Raw genomic sequence first — 26,109 nt, 5'->3', positions numbered from 1 at the left:
GCAGGAAGCACTGTCATTGTGGCAGCCTTCTCCAGCTGCATGGGAGAAGATTTCTGGCAAGTAATTCCATGTTTCATGACCTTGGAGCTGACTTTTGAGAAGAGCTCAGAAGCAGCATGAGCAGGCCCAGCTAGGCTGACCATAGACCTTCACATTTTCCCGTTGTGAACTTACAACATTCAGCTTTATACATCAAAATAAATTAGGCCAATGAGAAGAAAGAAGAAATTAAAACAATCACTGATAGTTATACTAATACTTTTGGGTTTCTTTCCTGTTAAGAAAATGACACTTCTTTTACAGCAAAATGGGGAGAGGGGATTTGCCCTTCAAGTCAACCAAAAGTCTATTGCTTTAATTCCTTATTACTGCCTTTTTTTGGCCTTCAGCATCAGTCACAGTGTTTACCAGTGAAAGTCCCAACCCATACACCAAATAACAATTCAAGAGCTACTTAATCTATGGAAAAGTAACTGAGACTGTCTTTGTATTTGACTGAAGCACTGTGGGGAACTAAGAACTGGATTGACAAATTAGACAAAAGATATTACTAATCCTATTCACTGTACACTGTTTAATATGTATGAAGAGGATTTATAACCAGTTTCTGAAGAGTTACTTTATCATTGGTTTCATTTGTAAAGGAAAAAAGTAGAACTATTTTGCAGGAGACTTTTTCTCTCTTTTTTGCTTCCAGAGTTTGCTTACCTATATCCTGTCTTCTGTTGACAAAGAATCACTTGCTGGGAACTGGAGCAGTGTGTTGATCCTCTTGGTATCTTAGTAGGGCTCTTATCACAACATTTATTATCATCCTTTTCAAATTTTATTCAACTGCCCAAACACCAGTTTACTTACATGATCTCAAAATAAAAGAGATTTTTATCTCAGGAATGTTAAATAAGCACAGGCAAAACTAAAACAGACTTCTGCTGTACATGGTTTGGTCAAATAAAGAGAAGCTGTAAGAATTTATATTTGCCAACTAAACATCCAAATACCAGGAAGAAAAAAAAAAGAGAATATATTTTCAGATGCATAAACTTAAGAATGTGTTTGTAAAGAAGAAAAAGTAAACAGGAGATAAGACCCGCTGGATTTAGCTCGTTCCTGGGCTTATCCTGTGGTCATTGGACTAACAAAACAGCCACTGAAGTAATTCAGAGCTGCTTAATAAATGAGTCAAAAATTTTGTTCTGATCCAAAGCCAATTGAAGACAACAGAGAGGTGGGGTTTTTTGGTGTTTTTTTTTTTTAATTTTATTTGAATGGTTTTGTTCATTCTCTGCATTTTATAAATGCACATTAGAAAGGCATATTTCTATGGATGAACCTAAGAGTCTTAAAAATCAAAGTCTCAGTGAAAATCAATGGGACCTAAGTTTCTGAATAATTTTGAACCTTTAGTATGAGTAACCTCACTACCCAATTCTACCTAAAATTCTTAGAACTGCTTTTATCATGATATATTCAAGCAAAATATAAATGTATTAAAGTCATTAATGGAAACACATTATTCATAAAATATGTTGGTTTCTTCCTTCCCCAAATCAATCACTAAGCCAAAAATAATTTAGTTCCTAGGAAGCAACCCCTACTTGCTTTATTGCATGAAAAACTGGTGCTATATACACTGTTGCCAAAACACTTCCACCGTTCCATGTACTTCACTGAGACATTTTTCTCAACACCAGCAGAACATTAAATTTCAATACCAAATTTCCTTGGAGCTGCTCTATTTTGCTGAGGGAGCATCTATATTTGACAATATACAAATGAAAGAATATAGGTTGTCTTGATGCTACTGTGAGTCAGCTCAAGAAGTGAGAAGAATACTCTCCTTTTGTCTTGTGAATAGCTTAGGTAAGCACAGCGTACCATCCTTTCATTATGGAAGACTGGGACATACTGAAAGTTTTTGTCCAACTGAGGTCTCTGTATACACACTTACATCTTTCATTGTTGTGTTTCCAAGACACATGATAGCATTTGAAGTTTCTATTGTTTTCATGATAACATTTTCATTTCAAAGTTTTTTACAATTTTTTCTCTCTCCTTTCTGTTTTTTTTTACTTCATCTATTTCTTTTTAGATAGTCTATCTGAATGAAGTGAAAAATTAAACTATATAATACAGCCTTATTATAGGCAGAACTAAATGGAGATGATCTGATGAGATAAATTGCTGAAGGTTAATAGCTTTTTAAAAATCAATCTTCCTTACAAAGGAAAAGGGTAAATGGCTTAGTGGATGAAGCCTTGGCCTCTCACCTTTCTGACCATAGTTCAAGTCTAAATTGTGAGGGTCCTGAGTTGCATGCTTTACTGGGCTGAGATCAGTCTCTAGTGGGCAGGAGTCTGCATTACAAGATTCATGCATGTATTTTTCCATACAGGCAGCAGCAGCATGAGAAGCTGATGGAGACTGACTGCTCTGTAATCTCCCTAAGCAGTGAGGCTGATGGACCAAACTTAATGTCACCCTGCACAAAACACAGGGACATTCCAGCTGGCAGTCCTCTGAGCTGTCTACGTGTCATGCCCTGGCTATGGAGTCAGAATTCCAGAGCACCTCACAGCTTTTTGTCAGCAATATATATAATGCTCTCCACTTAACAAACAAAAATTAGGTGACTTTTAAAATAATTATTAACAGATTACTAGAGAGCTTTAATAATCATAATTGATCATTTTTCATATCAAGTTCAGGCAAAGAAATAATTTATCTCAACTGTTATTCATAAGGAAGGCAAAATTCAGAGAACAAAATAATTGAAGTGTCAATTAGGAAGTTTAAGTAAAAGTGGAGAAATTAAAAAAACCCCAACATTTCTAGCATAATTTATTAGCATGTTAATCAAGTTTTAATCAGATATTAGTCTGATAATTTATGTATTCCCATCAGTCATGTGCATGAAATGACTACTAAATAAGCTTCTTTCTGATTTAGTTTTAATAATATGTTTTAATAGAAAAGCACACTGCATTCTGAGCAGCAAAATGAGCAATCCAGACTGTCTACTGAATAAACATACAAGGCACACACATAAAAGCTTTCAGTTACAGAAGCTCTTGTAAGCGTGATTTTTGTAAGCAAAGATATGCTCCCTTGAGGCCCAACTAAAAGCAGAATTTCTTAATCTTATAGGAAATTTTATTTTCAAAGCCAAAACAATGTAGGAAATGCTTGTTATTTAAATGTGGAAGGAAAGTGTTTTGGTTCACCTGTTTGGCCTTGCAGCAAGATACACAGAGTCTTGTGTGAAAGTATTCAGTTGTGGCTCTGTGTATTGTGGATGTTTTGAATAAGCTTAAAATCAGATTTATAAAAGTGTGTTCTTGCTACTAAAAACACTGGGCATTCTTGTAGGGATTATTAATTAATATACAAATATAATTTGAAAGTAATGTATATGCTAAGACTTAGGACTTGATCGTATGTTAAAATCTGCATACATTCATGACACTCCCATACTCATCCCAGTGCTTTTTAATGATTATTTCTCACTGTTAATTCAAAACACCTGCAAGTCCCTTTGTTTTGATCAAAGTACTTTTCCTCCCTTGAGACTGATGGATGGCTTTGTAATTTGTGAGGTAATATGTTAAAGGTCAGGAGTTAATATGTCCAATGGAACTTGCTCTTCTACTTGCATTATTCTCCCAAATAGGCTTATTTTTCTGTGTATCTGGAATCCCTGTTCATATATACACTAAATGTATGTGTGCTCACACTTAGGCATGTGTTTATGTGTGTGCATCTCAGGTTGTACATATATATACAAATGCACAGAGTAACCTTTAAAAAAATTTTATGTAATACTTCTCTTTGTAACAACCTATTGCTGTTTGTACCAAGCATTATTCTTCTTCTTTTAAAAAGTAAAATACCCACAAAACATGCATTTACTTTCAGCTATAGAAAATGCTAATAATGCTTTTAGAATGGTCTTTAAAAAGTCTAATTATATCATTTAAAAACGGAGAGACCAAAGGGCAAGCTAAATTCTCCTAACATAAATCAGACTTTTTTATTTCAATGACTTTAAAAACCTCAAATGCAGTAATTTTAATAGCAATGAAAGAATGAATAAGTCATAACTCCGCCTGATCACATAACTGTCTATAACTGTTATTAAATGCTCCAAAATAAGTGAACTCATTATGTTTCTGCACTGCTTTTAGCTAATCTAAGATTCTGCTCACTTAATCATGCAGAAAAGGCTTTAGCACAGTTTTAGACCCTCAGCAAGGTCACTTCAATGCCTTTTTTTTTTTTTCTGTTCTGCACTGATCATTTAAGAACAGCACTTTGACCCGAAACTGATGATCTCTCATATAAGCTTGAATGCTTAACCCCGAAAGGGCTGTGTTTCAGATGTACATTTGCACAGCCTATTGTCATATTTGTTGCAAACTGAGCCAGACTCTCCTTTCGGGGAAGGAGGAAATGCCAATCAGAATTTGTAGATGTTGTGTGCATGATGAAAGTACATTTTATGATACCTTCAGAGATTTGAAGTGATATTTAAAACACATGCTCCTTCTATGGACTCTTTAATGAGTTTTAATTGGCTCTAAAAAGTATGGCAACTGCATGGTATTTTTACTGTATGTTTCTCTCAGACAATATATAAATCTTATATGTAGAACTTTCCCAGAAATAGAATTCATTTAGGCATGATAACCCCTTTAGACAACTCTTGCCTACAGCGAAACTGTAAACACATCCAAAAGCTAGGGAATAAATGTTGTCCCTTCTTTTCTTCATGGTGCCTGTGCTACAAAGCAAAGCACATTTTAATGTCAGTGAAGCAGTCTTCAGAAATCACAAGTAGAGGTGAAGTCCTACACCACTGTAGCTAATGCAAAAAACTCTTATTGATTCAGTGGCAGCAGGCTGGGGCTTTGAATCACAAATGAAGGCTGTAATTCTCAAATGCTTGTAAACATGCTGAGCTTTACTCATCTGGTTTGTGCTGTTGATATCAGCAGGATGACTTCACCTGAGTAAAGTTGTAGAAAACTTAATCCCACAGGCATTTATTTCCTGATGTGCACTTACCTTTCTCTCCTCATCTGGGCACAGTGTCAGAAGGAGGAATAATGAAGCCAAGCACATATGCAGTGTTTATCAGGGCTGTTATAAAGATAATCATCATCCAGCAACATCATTTTCTCTACACATGGTGAACAAAGTTGTCCTTTATGGTTCTAAAAGATCTTTTCCAAACTACTCTCTTTTTCTTCTTTTTCTTTGTTATATCTTAAAGGCAGAATGTGTTAAGCATAGATGAGAAAACATTCATGTATTTCCCCCACATATTTTCTGAATCTTAGCAATACAAAACCAATTTTTTATTACATTTAATTACTAGTGAGAATAAGAATAAAAGAAAATAAATCACAAGGACAGCATTCAAATTACGCAGTGCAGCTTTTCCAGCTACCATGGAAAAGCTGTAGCAGTGCTTACCTGCAAAGCACTGCTCCCTACCAGTCACTGGTCCCCACACTTTGCTATGAAATGAAATTTTCTTATTTTCTACAGATACAAAACATACTTTGTGATTGTATAATTTATGGCCATTCAATGCTGCCTGGGGTTAGAGTCATAAAATCTAGACTGTAGGTCTGATATGGTTCTTCCCCAGAGACAGTGTTTGTGGGAAGAAGCCCTCCCAGCCCTCCAGCCCGAAATGGGGAATGGGAGCAGTATGCAAAGGCATTTACACATCATGGCACTGTATTTGTTCTTCAGGCTGCTTGAAGAACAGCAAGGACATGTAAAATGGTATCATCACTCTCTCAGACTGTGGGATGATGGTTCTTTACAAAGGAAGTGTGTTTTTCAGCTGGAAAGATACTTTTCCATGTAATGCCATAAATCTTATGGCTCTCACTGCTCCTCTGGGCCTTGCATTGGCCATGCCTGTTTGGGAGACACAAGTGATTGTTTAGAGGTAGCCTGTGGTGTTAAACTATAAACTTTGCAAGCCACAGACTATTCAGTGTTTATACTGTGCCTAAGCACAACTAGTCCCAGGCCTACAGCCACTACTGCAATGCACTTGATGTAAAGGCAATCTAGTAATTCCCAATGTTACAATGTACTTTGGTATATAATAAATTAGTATTTTTGTATTTTATGGAAAGACCAGCATAAGAATTACATTATAAATATTTTACAACAGAGCAGCAGGTTCAAAAAAGAAAAAAATCCCAAACAAAAACACAAAAATACCCCACCAAACCAAATAAATAATGGAATAACCCTTCAACTGCATATAGAATAATAAAATAATATTATGTTTTAATATTGTTTGTTTTAAGACAATTAATATTTAATTAAAATGTAAATTTTGGTTCATGCTATTTAGATAAATGCTTGAGCCTTGAATTGGTGCTCCCTTTCTCATTTTAGATAAGAAAGTGTACAAACAAAGGTCTGAGGGAGACAATATGCTCAAGAAGAGGAAGGAATTTGCCCAGTTCCCATTAGAAAGGTGTTGTACTCAGAGACCCATTTTTCTACTGCTTTTGTCATGTCCATTCAGGAACTTCAAAAAATGTGTTTGGTGAATTGTGTAATCAGGGGTTTGCAGGGCCCTTTGCTGTTGTTGTGCCCTGTCCCACATTCTGTCTGTGAAATAAGGCCACTGAAGCACTCAAACAAGTCAGATTCATACTGCCCCATTCTGCATATGATAAATTATTGTGACACCATGGTACAGCCACTGGGCAGTGCCTCAGAATCACTGCTGCAAGGAGAATCTCTTCTATTTTTTAAGTCTGTGCTCTCATCGGTACAGGGTAGTTTTTTACTGGGAAAACAAAATCCAGCTGCTTAGAAGCAAGAAAAGACAAATGTTGGACTGAATAAATAAAGGATAAATATTACTGCTAGAATGGCAAATGAAGATGTTTTCTACAGGCAAGTACAAAGCAAAATCCCATTTTCTAAGCATTTCAGAATATATGCAGTATCTGCGTCCAAATCAGAATTGCATAAATATGATCCACATTCTTAATTCAATATCTCTAAATCTCAAAATCTGATGAGTGTGTGTGTGTGCTTGTGTGTGTGTGTGTGTGTGTGTGTGTGTGTGTGTGTGTGTGTGTGTGTGTGTGTGATGTTAATGGGGGAGGAGGAATTCTACCACATTTCATTTCTGTATTTTTCCTCTTGAGTCCACCTGAGATTTAGGAAATGCTTTAGGGCCCACCAATAAGCAATTCTGCTAGTAAAATTACCACATTCACGTGGTAATGATTTATGAGGACATAGCATTATTTATGCATAATGGCATAAGTGCTGTGTATTAGCAATCATGTTCATAACCCCCAATGTTTAGCACATTTTTGCATGAATTATTATGCATGTGAAATACTGTGAAGATGTTTTAAAATATTATAAAGTATTTTCTCCTAATAAACATGTTTGCAAATATCCAGACTGGCCTGTGAATTAAAGCAGGGTGAGAGGCATGAATCTGTATTTATTAAAGTCAATGTGATTCCAAAAGGAATCACATAAAATTCTAAAACCTGGTTTTGTCCCCTGAAGGATTGCCCATCTATGGAACTGAAATTGAATAAATGAAAATTATCATGAAATAAAAATATCCAGCCATGCAAAATTCTGATTCTAGTTAGCCACTTGTAACTTTTTTCCTGCTAATTTCATTCATAGTGTTATGAATGCAGAGCACCAGACTTGAATAAACTGCTTATAGGGTTATAGAACAGAGGCTACTGGTACTTCCCGGTTTTGTTTTTTAGCAGTACTTTTTTTATTTACTATTTCTATCCAGATATTTTTTATGTTATACTGGAGCATAAAGAGTTATAGTTTGAAGGCTTTATTTTCCATAGTGAATCTTATTTAGGATGCAAGTCCATGCAAATTTTAATTTTAGAAAACACACTTTTTTCACATTCACCAGAAACATAGAACTCAGACAATCATTTTTGCAAATATTTTGTGTGAATTGTAAGGAAATTGATGTTGATTCAAGGCTTTCTGTGGGAATCACTAAAACTAAATGGATTTCTTCAATGTGGTTCACATTTTGTTTCTCAATAACATCAAAACCATCTCAGGACCTCATGTATTCAGTGTAAACCTAGCAGGAAAATAAAGAAACTCTTCAGGTCCCCTGATAAACAGCTGAGTTAAATTATTTCATGTTTGTAGGATTTTATAACTTGGAGGTTCCTCATCAGGATAAGAAGTCTATAGGACCTGATGATACACATTCCCAGGTTCCTGACAGAAGTGCCTGATGTTTTTGCCAAGCCTCTGTCCATCATACCTGAAAAGTCATGCTGACAAGGCAAAGTTCCTGGTGACTGGAAAGAAGAAATAATTGCTTCCATTTTTAAAATGGAGAGAAAGGGAGATCTCAGGAACTGCACATGAAGGAGTCTCATTTCAGGGCCTGGGAAGATTATGGAGTAGGTCCTCCTAGAAGATATGCTAAGGTACATAAAAGAAGGAACATAATCCATGGCAGCCAGCACAGCTTTACTAAGGGCAAATTGTGCCTGACCAGCCTGGTGGCCTTCTGTGATGGAGTGACAGCAATGATCATCACAAGGGAAGACTGAAAGATGTCATTTATCTAAACTCCTGTAAGGCCTTGCAACCACATGACAGTTTTGTCTCTAGATTGGAAGGACACGGATTTGACAGATGGACTTTTCAGTGCATAAAGAATTGGCTGGATGGATGCAGGCAGAGAGTTGTGGTCAATGTCTCTGTGTCCAGGTGGAATCCAGTGACAAGTGGGACCCCTTGGGGCTCTATCTTGGGACCACTACCCTTCAATATCTTTATCAGCAACGCAGACAGTGAGATCAAGTGTACCCTTAGCAAATTTGCAGATGACACAAAGCTGAGCGGTGCAGTTGACACAACAGAAAACCAGATGCCATCCAGAGGGACCTGGACAAACTTGAGAAGTGGGCCCATGAAAACATCATGAAGTTCAACAAGTTTAAGTGCAAGATGCTGCACCTGGCTTAGGGAAATCCCAGATGTGAGTACAGACTGGGAGAAGTCAATGAGAGCAGCCGTGCAGAGAAGGAGTTCTCATGGATGAAAAGCTGGACATGAGCCAACAGTGTGCACTCACTGTCCAGAAGAAAAACAGCATCCTGGACTGCGCCAAAAGTTGAGCAGCCAGGAAAATCAGCCAGGTGATTTTCCCTCTCTGCCTTTGTAAGAATCCACCTGGAGTGCTGCATCCAGCTTTGGGGCTCGCAACACAAACGCATGGATCTATTGGAGTGAGTGCAAAGGAAGACCACAAAGATTATCAGGGGGATGGAGCATTTCTTTTACAAGTACAGGCTGAGAGAAGGGAGGGGAGGGGAGGGGAGGGGAGGGGAGGGGAGGGGAGGGGAGGGGAGGGGAGGGGAGGGGAGGGGAGGGGAGGGGAGGGGAGGGGAGGGGAGGGGAGGGGAGGGGAGGGGAGGGGAGGGGAGGGGAGGGGAGGGGAGGGGAGGGGAGGGGAGGGGAGGGGGAGGGGAGGGGAGGGGAGGGGAGGGGAGATAAAAAGGAGGGAGAGGGATTTTTGATACAAGCAGATGGTCACAGGACAAGGCACAATGGTTTTAAGCTGAAAGAGGCCAGATATCTGAAGGCAGATGGATTAGATGTTAGGAAGAAATTTTTTACTCTGAGGGGAATAAGGAACTGGAACAAGTATCCCAGAGAAGCTGTGGATGCTGTATCCCTGGAAGTGCTCAGGGTGAGCAACCGGATTTATTGAATGGCAATCCTGCCAATGGAAGGGAGGTGAAAACTAGATGATCTTTAAGGTAGGTCCCTTCCTACCCAAGCCATTCTACAATTCTATGACACAACCTGCTCCCATATATAGAGACAAACTATATAAAAATCACATAGTATATAGTATGTATGTATCTGAAAAATCAGACAAATGACCAAGGAAGAAAAAAGAAATGTGCTTCCATAGCACCTTGAAGATTGCTAGGTGTATCTTCATTCTATCATCTTCAGTTAAAGGGAGGAAAATTCTTAGAGGTACCTAGGGGGAGAAGCCATCAATCTTTGTATTTAGATTAAAAAAAAAAAAAAAAAAAGAAATTAAAGAGTAGTCTGTATACTTTAAAAGCAAATAAAAATATGGGGTTTTCTAGACAGCAGTATTTTCACAACTTCTTATTAATTAAGCTAATTTTATCTTAATTTCTGATAAATTTATCAACCTCCTACAAATATTTCTTTCAAAATCTCACGTGTGCACTCTGGTAGTAAATGAAAGGAGCATTGCAAATTACCTAGTCAAATAATGTGAAGTATTTTTTCCAAAACCTGAAATGAGAAGAAATCTTAATTTTTACCTTTTCTAATGGTGTATTCCTGTGCAGAGAGGAGAGAAGACCCATCTGGCCTTTCTTTAGTATGTCTCCTTTGGACAGTGATTGCTCTTATGATGAGATTATCTCAGCTGGCCAGAGCACAGTGTTAACAATGCCAAGGTTGCAGCCTGGATCCCCATACTGGCCATGCTCTTACGAGCTGGACTCGATTAGCCTTGTAGGTCCTTTCCAACTCAGAATATTCTGTGATTCTACATTCTTATCCAGACTGGTCCTTTCACCAGTCAAGAGTCTAAAAGGGATTTGGAAATCACTCCATAGAGTCTGCATGTTTCCTTCTAGGTACTACATCATCTCAAGATGCTGTAGTACCTAGAAGGAAATTTGTACTGCTCAGATAGCATAAAACTCCTTGAGCTGGCTGGGCATCACCCTGAGGTCACTTTTTGGCTGATGTATATGCAGTCACAATTAAGTCTGAGCTCTTTTGTTACCTCTTAGCCTAAATGCTGCATAGCCAAGGAGACCTTCTGCCAGGCAAACCAGGAAGGAAAAAAACACATCTCAATAGTTCTAGCCAGTGTAATGCAAATCAGCTTGTAGATTGTTTCAATCTGTAGTTTGGACTGGACAAATCCGAATGTGGCTTCAATTTTGGAGATATTTGAAGGTCAGCTGAATATCATTAGTCCATTTTCAACTAATGGCTTTTCCTATTCTGAAAGGAAGAGAGGTATTTCTAGTGTTACTTCTGCATCTGTAAGAAAAAGAATGAATTAATTCTGACCTTCAAGTAGCACGTAGTCCTTATACAATGAATGTATGGATGGTACTTTTAGATCTGGAAAGCACAGGGAAAATATTTTGATAGCATACAGGTAGTATGGCACTCTTTTGCCCCCCACACTTTGAAAAAATAGAGGATGTAGAAGAAGCCACTTATCTTCTTCAAGCACATCTTGAACATTATCAAATATCATTGCACAACTTGCTGATCTTAGTAGACATAAAGGAAAAAAGGGATTATTAATGCAAGTCTCTAACCAATGATGATGTCAAATCCATAACTTTATAGAATTTGGGATGAACACTGGAGAAAAAGCAAGCCTGGAGGGTTTTCTATGTTTAATTTCAAAGAAAACTGAATTTTCTAGCTTCCAGTCATTTTATTGAACTTCCATTTACATTTCTGTATTTTGGTAAAATAGAAGTTATTCAAGTACTTGCAACCACAAGAGTGTGAAGAGACCTAAGATCAATGTAGATTAAAGCTTATGTGAAATTTATGAAGACTCATTGACCCAAAGTCCAGGTCCTCAGTTTTGAGGCTTACTAAGGATCTTCACTGAAATGTCTTTCACATTGCAGATCATAGCAATTTTTCTTCACTATTATAAAGACCATTATTATTTTTTCAGGTATGTACTATTTTTGTCCACATCTTTAGTGTGTCAGAAGAAAAGCCTGTCCATAGGTAGATGATAATCCATTGAACAAGCATGCTGTTAAGTCAGGTCATTTGCTGCTTTTTAGGGAGGAGTGGGAGTTTTCCTATCCCACACTACCATTAAACTAACCATAGACTCTAAACATATTGATAATACCCTTCACTCATCAGGAAAACACGTTAGACTGCTTGAAATATTACAGGTGAAGATATTGCTAAAATCCTCAACATCTCATCACCAAATTCAGTCTCCAAATTCCTTGATGATTCAACAAACTGCCAGTGAAAAAAATTGTTTAGTGCCCTCTCTTCTGCCAATTCTTATTTGATTTCCCCATTATCCAAGAATGACCACGGGAAAAAGTTTTCATCAAGGAATTCTTTGACAATGTTACCAAGCTTTGAAATGAGCCCATCTGCATGATTCTGTCTCTGGTCTCTGAAAATTTATAATGAATTTATCTTATAGAAAACCTTAATTGAGCTTCTGGGATGTGTTTATTTACTTCAGTTCTTGCAATATATTTGCTTATTTGGATGAATTTACCGCAGTAGACAGAAGACGTTATTTACTTCTCAAATGTGTCATTGATTATTTTTTCTTTTTATTAATAAGTGTGATTTCTAACTCAAAAAAATGTTTCAACATGTATAAAATATTTTCAAAGATCTATTTTACTTCACAGCAAATGCATTTACCTCTGGTGGCGTGGTCATAGTCCTACTAGACTTTAATTTAGATCATGTAGTGGAAAGTAGACTCAATCATATTCAAGGGGACAACAGACACCCCCAAAATATTCCAGGTCAACCAGGATAGCAATGCCCTGTCTCCTGGAAATAATGACCCCTCATGTTCAAGAAAAGTCAGAGTTGATGTCAGTACAAATTAAAACATGGTAAAAAAAAAATACATTCTACTACAAATAAATTGTTCAATATAAAAATAAAAAAATCTTATATTACTTGTTTTATATGCAGCTATTTTGTTAGCAAAAGTGACCAACTGAGCATCACACAGCCCATGCTGTGAACTAGATTCACAGAATATTATTTTATGTGTGCCTAGCAGACAAAGGTGCTAATCTAAGGAGCAGTTTTCTCACATGTGGAATGTTTTTAAGGAAATGGGAGTATCAAAAGATTTTTGAGATGATTTTTCCTTCTTGCTTCCCTATTAGCAGATTTTTAGCAAAGCACAGTGTTTTTCGGATATACATGACAAAAAGCATGCGTAGGGATTCTCTTTAACTGGTAGAAACTAGTTGCTTCTCTATCCATACATTTTAGCACATAAATCAGCTATTTTTAACAAGTGTTGAAAATGTAAAACTATCTCTTTTCTTCCTCTCCCTCCATTTCTGTCACAGGAGAAAGGCCAGTTTTCTTTACACATCCATTGCTTTTTAAATTCATTCATTCTGATAGGCTTGGCTAGTGTCCTTAGACATAATATCTTAATGTACATATGTTTTTAAGCAGTGCCTTGCCTATCTTAATAACATCACTAACTCAATTTGTTCTTATAAATATATGGAGACCAAATACTAATGTAATAGAAAGTGGAATTAAAAACAAGGTGCCATGACTATGTTCAATTGTTGGCTTAAGGAAGTCCTGGTTTTGTCTGCTTTCTCCATTTCTCTCCCCTCCCCAGCTCACCAGAATTGTCAGCTGTTTCAGAACAGTGTAAGTAGTCCCTTTGTGAGGTGCCATTGACCTTTTCTTGATTTTGAATCTTACCAGGAATTAAGCAACTCGTGGATGCACATGTGCATCCGCTCATAAGATCAGTTTTCTCCAGCAAAATGCATTGTAATTTTATGCAGTGTTTAATCATTATTCTTATTTTGCAAGAATATCAATAAAATGTGTTGTAATGTTTAAATAAAAGATATTCTCAACCAAATGATCATAGAAAGCATGTTTAAAAAGATGTCAGCTTACATTTATACAAGTGATAGGAGCAATCCACACCAACTGGATGCAAACCACACAGATGGCTAGCAAGTTGGAGTATTTACAAACGCCTTGGATATTTTAACATTCGCACTCTTTCTACCTGCCACAGCAAATTTGAACTAGATCTTCCAGCTGCTGTCAGATCCAAATGCAAGAGTGTCCTTCATTACAAGCACCCCTACCAGGAATCCTTGGCAGTATATGTCTGTCTTCCCTGTGTATTCTCTCCCCTGTAGCTTGCAATTAGTTGATAGAGTATAAAAAGAGGGACTGCAGAATGATAGAAGTGCAGATGTTTTGCCGTGCCTGGTGGAGTGTGAGGGTTTTTAGAGTCAAGTTGGATGTCAAAAATGGAGACAATCCCTCCCTTGCTTAAAAACATTCAGGAAACTGTGCATGTTCAGCTTCATGCATGCAATTATGTAATAGACTACGGTGATGAGTAACAGCTTGTATTTCGGTGTGGCAGAGGTGGTGTAATACAGTGTTTGAAAACATGGTTTTCTAAGTCCCATCCCAAATCACCACCTTCCCCTACACTGCTTTGCATTTCATGCAGCCTTTCTGATTAGACAGTGTTTTCTTCCTCCTTTAGGTACTCATTGTAATAACTTAAAGAATAACACCTAAATTAGGCCTATCACTGTTTTTCATAGTTATAGCATTCTGATGGTGTATATGAGTGCCCTAACAGCTGTAACTGTTTGGGTTCCGAGGAGCCTTATTTTCAACCAAAACAAGTTTGTTGACGTCACTACTTTTTTAAACAATTCCTCCAACAACTCCTTTATTTCTGACACATATCAACAGAACATTTTGCTGTTGGCAAACTATCATTTAATGAAACATCAAGAAACTTACTATAACATTCATCTAAATGAATCTCTCATGCCTAAATGGGTAATATTAAAACATAAATATTTTTGCATTTGGGAGGCTTTCCCTTGAGAAAACCATACATAAAATGGAAGGTCTATGAGTAATGAGTGACAGTTCCTTAAAAGTTAATATTTTCTTTAATCTATTTCCATAACAGGGAAGAGAAGAAAATACAGTGCTAAGCATAAGGCATGCTTTTGGGATTAGAGAAACAATCTCTGCTAGTATGTATATCTCAGACCACAGGGAACAATATACACACCACAAACACATTTTTATTTCATTTAATCAAATGTAGAGGTGTCTTAAATATTTTTTCCATGTTATTAAAAGTATTGAGGATTCCTTACATTTTCTTTTTTCTCTCTCTTTTTTTTTTATAAATAAAAGTAAAACTGCCCTTAATACTGGACTAGACTCTGTGATTGTCATGTAAGGTAATGAAACCATTAAATGCACAGTATTAAGAAGAGACAAGATGCAATTAGCCAAGAAATTACTCTGATCTCAGTGACATTTTCAAAAAATCATAATACAATATACATTGCAGGACATGATTGACAGTCTAATCCAGTTTTGATGGAACGTAGTCCACATACTGAAAGTAAAGCAGTACACGGCCAGATAAAGCTCACAGCTGTGAATCCCTGATATGTCCTTACAGTCTTGTCACCCAGGAAATTCCTCAGGTTTAAAAGATGATGAAAGTATCGACCATTAATGACAGGATCATCTCCTACCCTGAAATAAAATGTACTAATCCCTTTTGCTAGTTCTATGAATTCCTAATATAAATTATATAAACTGTAGTAATTCATCTCTGTTAGCACAGTTGTGTTTGAAAATTGTACAGCAGTCTTTGCCCTATTTGAAATGCCAGATGAAAGCAAGACATGTTCGTTTAAGCTGCAGCATAAAGTAATTTAACACAGGGGACAGAATAACTTCTGGATAATGAGCAGTATATATGTAAAAGAAGGAAGTTCTGAAGTTCTAAAGTGGCCTGATGGATTTATGCCTGATCTTAGAAAGAGGCCAAAAATGTAAATATAGGAAGTATGGTTAAATGCAGGTGCTTTGTTAGACATTTGTAAGATGATTTAATGATTGAGTCATACAGAATACATCCTCTAACTTCAAAGAGACATACAATGGTCATTTATGTCTTACAAATAATTTGGATGGTAACCTATCCATCATGTTAAAATAAGTAATGTAGATTATACTGGATTATACTGCAAGGGGGGAAAATAAAAAATTAATCTGAAGTGACATTTAAAAACACATTTGAATTTCTATAATCCATTTCTGATAGTACATGGGCTGCATATGTCTATCAAGCTGGATTTGCAACCATGTGCTCATGTGCCATTGACACCTATAGCACTGGCTAGACAAACAGTCATTGATGAAGTCAGATTCAAGGCATCTGCAAATAATACAAAGCACAAGGCTAGATCTTGGATACTTTACACAGAAGTAATGACAGTACAGAAATTCAAGGTTATTAAAAGAAATACCTGGAATCCATGGATATAAAGTAAAATTCTTCAATAACAGTGTTTACTAATTTTAAGAGTAAATATTGCTAATGAATAATATTTTTAAAAACCCGTATTTGTTCTAGAGGTAATTTTCCAAAAGGATTCCATGTTTTGTAGCCTTTTAACATTGTGCCTCTGACAAAAGTCTACAGTAGGAATCACTGCACATGCAGACAAATCAGGGTACAGTGTTATTAAGGGCTCTGAGAACACTTTAGGAAGCAGAACATGAGAGAGTAAATTCTTTCATGTCTGGCTAACGTTGCTTTTGCCAGTTATGTTCAGAATCATTGCAGTGAGATCAAAAGCTAACACTATACTTAAGTTTCCACAACTTGTGGGATTAAAGATATCCCACAGGTATGATGGACTACAACTGATTCAAACTCTTCAAATTTCAACAGGTTTCAGCGCAGCTTGAAATATGAACCAAACCAAAACTGATTGCATGCCACTCTCAAATCACCTCAGAGGACCCAAAAAACCCTCAAAAAAGCAGCAGAAATCTATTCATCATTTGAAATGTTCAAATAAAAATTCAATAGATAATGTCAGACCAGAAACCAGAACTCAACTTTGAACATCTACCCAAGCTTACATGCAAAAAGATGACTAATGGATTATGCCACTTGTGAATCAGACTTAGAGAAATACTGCATCTCCATCCTGAGGATTTGATTTATTCAAGCTGGGTAATACTAGAGATGAATACAACTGGGTTTGTAAGTAGCTTATATTAATTCAAGGGTTTGTTTGGGGTTTTGATAAAGTTTACTAAAAACTGCAATTTAATGCTAAATTCTATTTAAAAGATGTTTGAATCCCAAATAGCCTCTGCATAATTTTCATTTGTCTATGTTCTATTTCTTCAATGCAGACATATTTTCCTATTATCTTATCTATCAAGACCTTGAACATTTGGAAATACTATTGACATAAAGCAGAATTAGAAAGCACAAAATATAGCATTAAATGAAAAGATTTTATTGCAATAGTGTACATATAAGAATACACTTTAGATTACTATCATAACTAATATATTGCCATGCTGATAAGAAAATGGCAGAAAAAGAATGCTTCATACATTAGCAGCTTGAAACTAGGAATGTGATGATTATCTTTGATTTCACTAAATTTGGTAGTAATCAAGGGACATCAGCAGCTCCTAGGAGGATCTCTGCACACCACAGCATCTGATCCTAGTCCAGAAACACTGCAAGTTAGCAAAGGGTTTTATAAAGCAGTGCTGTTCATACTGCTTACAATATCTTCCATAAGTCTACCATGAATTACTTCTTAAAACTCGGCAAGGCTTCCTCAGGGAAGATTTTTCTGTTCCTGTTCTGAGTCAGATACTGTGCAATCTTTACTCACTGTTATAAATTAGCTGTGAATGTGTCTTGTCTACACAGCTTCATGTCAGTAGGTTTCTGTCTTACCCCTTTTTTAAAAATGAACAAAAATTGAAGTATATTTCTTTCCAAATCAAGGAAAAATGAAAGAACACCTGTATTTCAAGGACTACTTTTTTCTTGTGATAGGGTTTTCCCAAGCAGAAAGGGAGAGAAATGAAAAAGAATGTCTTGTGGGTTTGTATCGTATGTGCTTTTATGTTCAACAACAGTACAATTGTATTCTTTGTTTTTAAGTATAACTGTCTTTATTTGAGGTAAATGAAGATTATCGGCCCAAATTGTTTCAAATTGTTTTTGATTACCTATGCTATAATCTTTAGATGAACAGATATTCAGAGTTGCCTTTTTGTTTTCCCATGTGCACAATGTGATCATGGCTTTCTATTTTTATTATTACTTAGGGAATATAATAAAAGAGGATAACTTTGATTGTAACTGTTTTAAAAGTAAACAAATATGTTAAGCTTTTTAAAAATAACAAATACATTGACATTTTTGGATGTTTTCCTAGGTTTCAATACTTTGCCTTTTATATTCAATTTTTAGGCAATCAGCTTCTATTCTGGCATAGCAATTTATTAGAGAATCCAGATTCCTTTGAGAAAAATCAAAACTGATGATGCCAGCAGACTCAACATGAGACTATAATGCAGTTAGTTTGCTGTATGAGGATTTAAAGGGAGAGAAGAAGAAGCTGCTGTGAAAAAACTGAATATTTTAGTGTGTGATGTGCTAATCATGCAAACTTTGTTTTTCATATTCATCTTGGTAATCTTAGATTTTTAATACATATAATACTATATGTTGAGATAAATCCTAAAGTTCTTTTAAATATAATTGTACACACTGCAAGTTAAATGATTTAATGTCATTTTGCTCGTGTAATTCCAGCATCAGCTACACTAGGTATCCTTTTTATATTTGTCTGCTTTTGTTAGTCTTGTATGACCTGTTCTTATTTCTGCAGCAAAATCACAACAGCTAAAGCCACTATTTGTAAGTAGTTTTTATAAAGCCTAAATTTGTGATAGTAATAGCCTGATAATAAAGAAAACCTTAGGTGTTGCTACCATCAGTGATAAAGTAAACTAATTTGCTCTAAGGTTAAAAAAAGGATCATGAGAAATGCTGTTTATACTTATTTCAGGAGGTAATTCCTGTGTTTCCATTTGGCCCAAACTCCTAACTCCAAATGCTTTTTTTTTTCTTAAAAACATCAAAAAATTATGTATTTACTGTGTTCAGAACCATCAGTGATGTTACATATACTACTACAGACTTGTTGATATGATATTTAAGGTGCGAAAAAGACAGGTGATGGTCTCTAGCCAAACATAGATAATAATTATTCACAGGGTATAGTGCCTGACATTTACAAAGCTCTGTATAGTCATATGAAAAGCATTAGAAAAATATGAAAGGAATAAACCACTCTCAGTCTAAAAGGATTCTGTGTGCTTCTACAGTTAAAAGAGCAGAGTGGAACACCTGAATGCTGTGTTTGGAGGACACGTGTGAAATCTTGTCCACTTAAAGACAACGCTAAATATTTTTCAAGATTTGAAATCGCTTTTTGGAGCATCTGTTATGGCTAATTAATTACTTTAATTTGCTTTAAGTTGTGTACTTGAAGATGAATAGTGCACAATAACAAGGCTAGGCTTTGTGAGGAAGACCTTTGGTAGTCTATACAGTGTGCTGCCTCATTACAGAGCTAGTTATCTGCGGGAAGTCTGACATTGGAAGGTACTACACGTCCCATAACACCCCCCCTTAACTGTGATGATTGTAGTTTCTTCCTAAAAGTGATGATTAGGAGAGAGAAAAACAAAACTGAAAGCTGTATGAATATTTCATGTAAATGTAAGCAGGCACTTACTGGACGCAGACCTTGATTGATGCCAGAGTGCCTCTAAATGCCTCGACACTGAAGGCTTTAGACTTCCCTTTCCACAATGACTGCTTCAAGAGCTACAGTTAATAGAGGAGTATAGCTGTTTTCACTGAAGAGCTCTTTATTACTGGCTGATATTAAACAAGAAAACAAGCCTTAAGTTTGACTAAGTGAATATAGCTACAGGAGTTAGTGGGTATCTAAACGACAGAAGATAGTTGAGGTTTCTTCTTCCGGTCTTCCTGTTCTGTAGCTCAATTTCTTGCATAAGTTTAAATTCCTTCCTATGAAGAAGTGAATCAGCAATGTATGAGAAATCAGCCATAAATTGTTTTAGAGTATCTCTGTTCAACAAAGCACCAAATGGAAATGTCAAAACAATTTCTTACAAGGAGGGAAGTGTTTTTCAAGCTTATTGAAATTAATCTAATTATTCAGATTTTAAAACTTAGAATTTAAAAAATTTTCCCAACAAGGATTTTGAAATGCTTTTGAAACATTGATCATAGAGAAAAATATCTATTCTTTCAAGGATTGGTTTATCTTTTGTTTTCATTGGGACACAAATATTTCTGTGCATGTGCTATATAAAAGCCCAATTCTGTCATAGTTTTGAAGTGGCCTCTTGAAAAGAGAGTGGCCTTTTTAAGTGGAATAGTAATGTATGCAAATAGTTTAGAAGCTGAAAACAGTGTTGTAAAGGAATAGTCTTTCAAAATCAGTCATATGAAGGAGCCATATTTTGAAAGTTGACAGTGAGATGCTTCATGGTGAGTATGATCATAATATGTGCCTACAATGTTTTATTAATGGACAAATCACCCTTGGAAAAAAGCTTTGTGTCTACCATACAACTTCATCAAGATTAAGAACTACGCTTTGCAAATACTTAAATTTTTAAGCCTGATTCATAAAACTCCTTATTTCCAGTTCTGATGCATTGAGGCAGAAATTTTAATCGCTATGTTAGTAAAAGAAATTGAATGATTCCTTACTGGGAAACATCCATCCTTCTGTTTTACACATTAAAAGGCACTTCTGTTTATACCTCCCATTCCCAATCAAGTACACCATCAACAGGAGGACTTGGGATCATATTTTCATTCCCTACACAGGTTCCCTCAGGTGCATAAAGGAATTAATTGGCTCTTCCCAAGGATCCATGCCAGGGTGTGTTCTTAAATCTCTGTTCTTGCAGTAAGTTTGTTCTTCAGATGACTTGAGGAAAGAAACAGCTAAGCTGGTTTTGTCCAGTGTTATCACAAAACTTGAGTAAGCTTTCCATAGAGTTTTTTCACCTCATTGCTAACTATACCAGCAGAAGGAAAAAGTGCTTTTTTATTCTTGTTTTTTTCTTTTTTTTTTCCTTTTTCTTAATCGTTGCAGCACATCATCTCCTTTGTGCTAGATTTGGGCACTTTCACTTAAGCTGTGTTTTGACATGAGATGTCTAATAGCTAAAAATAAAAAAGAATTAAAATTTTATTTTAAATTCTTTTTTTTCTTATGTTACACTTTAAAAAATAAAAATTAAATAGTTAGGGTTTCTTTTAAACGAATGTGCTGGACCTTGGCTGTTTATTTTGCTGCCTTTGTCATATTGATCATAGTCATGATTTCTTCTGAAATAAAGGATCTGCATTCATTTCTGTTGAAGTAAGCAGGACTTTTGTGTATTAGTCTAGCAGCAACTGGCTTAGTTATACTGTCTAGTATATTTTCCAAATTCTCACATATTTGCCTTTTACTTTACGAGTTTCTGTATTACCTAAAGCAGAATGTGAAGTGAAGGTATCTCTAAAGTAAAATTGTAGGAGATGCCACATGCCAGCCACTGCAATATGATTTCTATTTTACAATAATACTTTTAAATTGCTGATAGTTGTGTACCAGTTAACAAGGTTCTGAGCACTTTCCATCTGTGAGTAGTCTTTATGTACCTGCTCGTGCCTACATCTGATTTTGTGTGTTACTGAGCTGACCATATATTTTAAGAACACCAAAGCCCATATGCACCCTTACGCCCATATAAATATGTCATACAACATTGATTTTAAGCTTGTGCAGGTGGATCATGACCACAGAGTGAACTAATAGAGCAAAAGTGAGCCTTGGTACTGTTACAGCCTGATTGTTTCTAAGCAGGTGTAGTGTGCCAGTATTTTTTATGCGCTGGTGAGATAGGGGAGACAAGACCAGGACTACAAAGCTGCATGGAAGGACTTGAAAAATGACAAGTTAATGAATATTGGATCACTTTGTTATTAAAAATAGATGCAGATTTAATCTTAACATTTTATAATCAGTCATGCATCTGACTTTAATAACTGTAAACTTGTACTCACATCTTTGTGCACTAAAACTAAGGCTCTAATTATCTACAGATGTAGCCTGGTCCTGTGTGTTTTGAGTAAATGAGTGAAGTTACTCCTGCTGCCTGCTGGAACGACAGGTAGATGGTTATTCAGGCAAGAGCAGTAGAATTTTGATGCCACTGTTAGATATTTATGAAAAGAGATGCATTGAATTTTATCTCAGTAGATCAATTTTCAGGACAGAGTTCTTAACAGTGTATTCATAGGCTGGGTACAAAACCAATTTTATCTGCTTCACTGGTGTGTGAACTGTATAAGGAAAGACATCTCTTTACTCTCTGATAGCTTATCTTCCCTGGTGACCATTTATGCGTGCTCTTGTAAATATACATATTTTACAGAAAAAGCTCTTTAAACTATCCTTCGAGATGACCTTGAAATAGAAGCATTTGAATCTTCCAGGAAATTAACAGCAAAGTCTCTTTTGATAATGACTGGTAGGGTGGGAAATGCCACTCAAAGCAGAAGTAATAATCAGTGCTGCAAGCTATTTAATATTACAGGTCTATGACAGAATATGATTTTTACAAGTAAGCACACAAAAAGAAAAATATACTTACTCTTCCATCCCTGAAAAGTTTCTTAGGAACTGATTGATTTTTCAAAAATAATTATCTGGCAAAGTGGGGCTACTGTTTAAAAATATTTAAAATAAACAACAGGAAAAATAACCAGTGGGGTTTTTTGTCCTGCTAGGCATATAAACACTAACTATACTTATTCTATGAATAGAAAAAAATAATGACACTTTTCTGTGTGATACACTGAAAGCATAAAAATATTTATCATGGCAACATAAAGAATTTCTTATATCTTAGTGTGTAGTTCATTATCATTATTTCATTCCCTTTTTTTTCCACTTCGTTTTCTCACTTTTCCACCAAACAAAGCTTCTTACAGATTAATCCCTCCAATTAAAATTATAGGTTCATATATTGTAAATATGTGTGTGGAGTGAACATTGATATCACCTCACTTATCTCCACTGCCCTTACTTATAAATAAATCCATATATTCTCTTTTTATCTTTACATAAACAGAATTATAACTCCATGCCCAAATTCCCTCACACAGATGCACACTATAAAAATACTCTTCTCTATAAATGTCTTCAGGCATACGCACTTTTGTCCCTAACAAATGTATGCTTTGCATGTGCACGTGCACATTTCACAGAGCACACTTTCCTGTGTTCCTCGCCAGCCCACATCAAATGCCTCTAGCTGCTTTTTCTCATGCTGTCTCTTCAAAGATGCCTATATAAAAATTCTCTCATTTCTCTATGCCTATAGCTTGTACTATTCATAGAAATATTCACTTTCTGTACACAAGCACACACAATCCTTACAGCATTCATTATGTACATGTACATCTTTTGTAGTAGCAGCTTGATTAACCATGAACTCATTAAAATTTTATAGGTAGAACTTTGAAACACACCTCTACAATACAAGGTATTCCCTTTTAACTTCACTAACACTGCCAAAATAACTCATAAACAGTTTAGCAAAGGCACAGGAAAGAAACCAAAAGATAATTGACACAACAATAATTCACTTATTTCTGTTTTGAATTTTTGAATTGACACCATTACTGTGGATTTTACTCATTTTTGAAAATATGAGAAATCAAAGACAGGTTGAGCAGTGACTTTGGGACAGGCACCTAGAGAGGAACATAGAAATACTGCTTGAAGTTGTGGGAGAGACAAAACTTCGACTGGAACTCGAACTTGCAAAAGATGCCAGGAATAACAAAGAAGGCATTAGTATGTGAGCAGCAAGCCAAAGTACAGGCTGTGGGTCCACGGCTGAACAAGTTAGTATAAGCTGACAGGTCAATTAAATATGATACAGAAAAAGCTGAAATATTAAATGCTTTCTATGCTTTGGTGTTCAAGGGTAAAGTTAGCCCCCAAGTCTCAGTGCCAAGAAGCAACAACAAAGCCAACAGTGAACTAATGAGTGAAGAAGAAAGTTAACAGCTAACTGCAGCTTTTGAACATATGAAAGTTTATGCGACCTGATGGGCTGGGTCTGAGGGTGCTCAGAAAATTGGCGAGAAGCACAGCAAAGTCTCTGTGTTTCACTTAGGAAAGGTCACAAAGAACAGGTCAAGTTCTCAATGACTGGAAAAGCACAAATATATACCCACCTCCCAAAAAGGAGATCTGGGAAACAATAGAGGAATCAGCTTTAAGTCAGTCCCAGGACACATTATGCAGCAGGCCCTCATAGAAGCTGTTGCTATAAACTTGAAAAAGACAATTGGGAAGACACATCGTGGCCTGGTCAGTGGCAAATGATTGATCAATTGGTTGCCCTCAGTGATGAAGTAACTTGCTCAGTGGCTGAGGGCATAGCAGAGATTGCTGTCTGACTTCATTTCAACAATACAGTTGATGCAGCTTCCATAATTCATTTCAAAAACTACACTATGAAATGGATCCTAGTCTATAAAGACTATGTCTATCACACGAAAGAGACTGGTAGTAACCATTTAAGAAAGGAAGTAAAATCCATTAATTTGTCTCAGATATGCCGTCACTAATATATTACATCTACCTAAATAATTTGTTAAACTTTTTGAAATGTTTTGGGTTTTATTCTTATTCTTAATAAAACGCTGTGGATTTTTCAAGTAATTCATTAATATAGATCCTAAAAAATGTACTAGTCAGAAAGAAAATATGGGGGAAGAGCACCAGATATTTTTGGTTTTTTTTATCAAAAGAGTTAGCTATTACTCACTAACATTTTTCTTTTTAGTGAAAAACACTGATTTATCTAAGGTAGAGCTGCTAGGAATCCATCAAATTTAATTATTATTTCATTGTGAAGGCTTCTTTAGATGGGGATAAGACACAACTATTCATAATAACCAATAAACCAGTTATTTGAGGAGTAAGGAACTTATATACAAGTTCTTGTGCCAAATCAGTCAGAACAAGGACTTTTACTTCTATGCATGCACCAAATACATTTACAGTTGTTTAACTCAGAAATAATAAGATTTTATTTCATCTGTGTTTGTAACTGCAATAACTCCACATGAAAGGTAGCTCCTTCTTAAAGGGTAGGCAAAAAGCAACCCTACTGAAAAAAACGCATAAGAGAAAGTGAGTTTAGGCTGTGGTGTCTGTGCTACTCTAACACCTGTTCAATTACAAATACCCCTTTCTACTGATCCCTGATGATACTGATGGTTGTACACTGGATTCTATAAGCTTTCAGAAATGTTTTGATGCTGATCTTAAACTAGGCTTACATTGTATAAAGAAGTGTAAAACTTCAGTCAGCTCAACTTAAAACCCTTCAGAGATAATCATTGGAGCTATATTCAAACAAAGGTAAAGTATATCTAGATGTAGCCAGAGTGTAAGAGATATTTTGCATCTGGAACTAAATTCTGAAATATTTCATATTTATATTAATTATGAAAGCCCATATTTTTAAAGTCTGAATCCTTTGTGGCATTCAGAAAATTATTAACTTTGCATAACTACAAGCAATGAACATCATTTTAAAATGTAAAAAAAAAAACCCTGCTTTTTGACATCTCTATTTTGAGATGGCATCAACAAATATGCAGGTAGAGAGGCAGAACAGGTTTTCTTCATTAACAGTTGCATGGATTATCATAGACTAACTGTCATTGCTGTGTTATTTGGAAATTTGTTTTTAATCCAGCAGCACCATATTGCTAATGATTGAAACATCTACCAGCGGAATCTTTTCTAACAGCAGAGAAATGCCATGAAATTGATTTTAATTAGGCTTTGGAAAAAGGAATTATGTAGAATTCAAAATCCATTGTTCAAGTCATATGCCAGCCAAGCTGTGTAAGAGATTTATACAGCTAACTGGACATTAGGGACCCATGTTTGTGTTCAGAAATGTACTAACCATTTAATAGAAAAATGTAAGGGATATGTTCACTTCCAGCATGTCTATCTAGGTAGTGATTTAATTATGATTATAATTGTAACCAAGAAACAGACAAAAGCAGAGGCCAAATTCTGTTCTCCAGAGCAAAGTTCAAAAGGACTATAGGGATTTTTTTCAGAGATGAAGAACATTTATCTGGATCATATGTTAAATATGCCTGCATCACTGCTTGTGAGCACTCTATTAAAATATGGTTGGGATATTCTTGAAATCAGATCCATTCTTGCTGAAAAATAAAAATCAGAAAGCAAGTTGTTATGTGATATATCATGCCAGATCCAGAAACCAAAGCCAGAT

This window comes from Taeniopygia guttata, chromosome 5, assembly GCF_048771995.1.
Source record: "Taeniopygia guttata chromosome 5, bTaeGut7.mat, whole genome shotgun sequence".
NCBI lineage: Eukaryota > Metazoa > Chordata > Aves > Passeriformes > Estrildidae > Taeniopygia > Taeniopygia guttata.
This window is presented reverse-complemented; position numbering follows the sequence as displayed.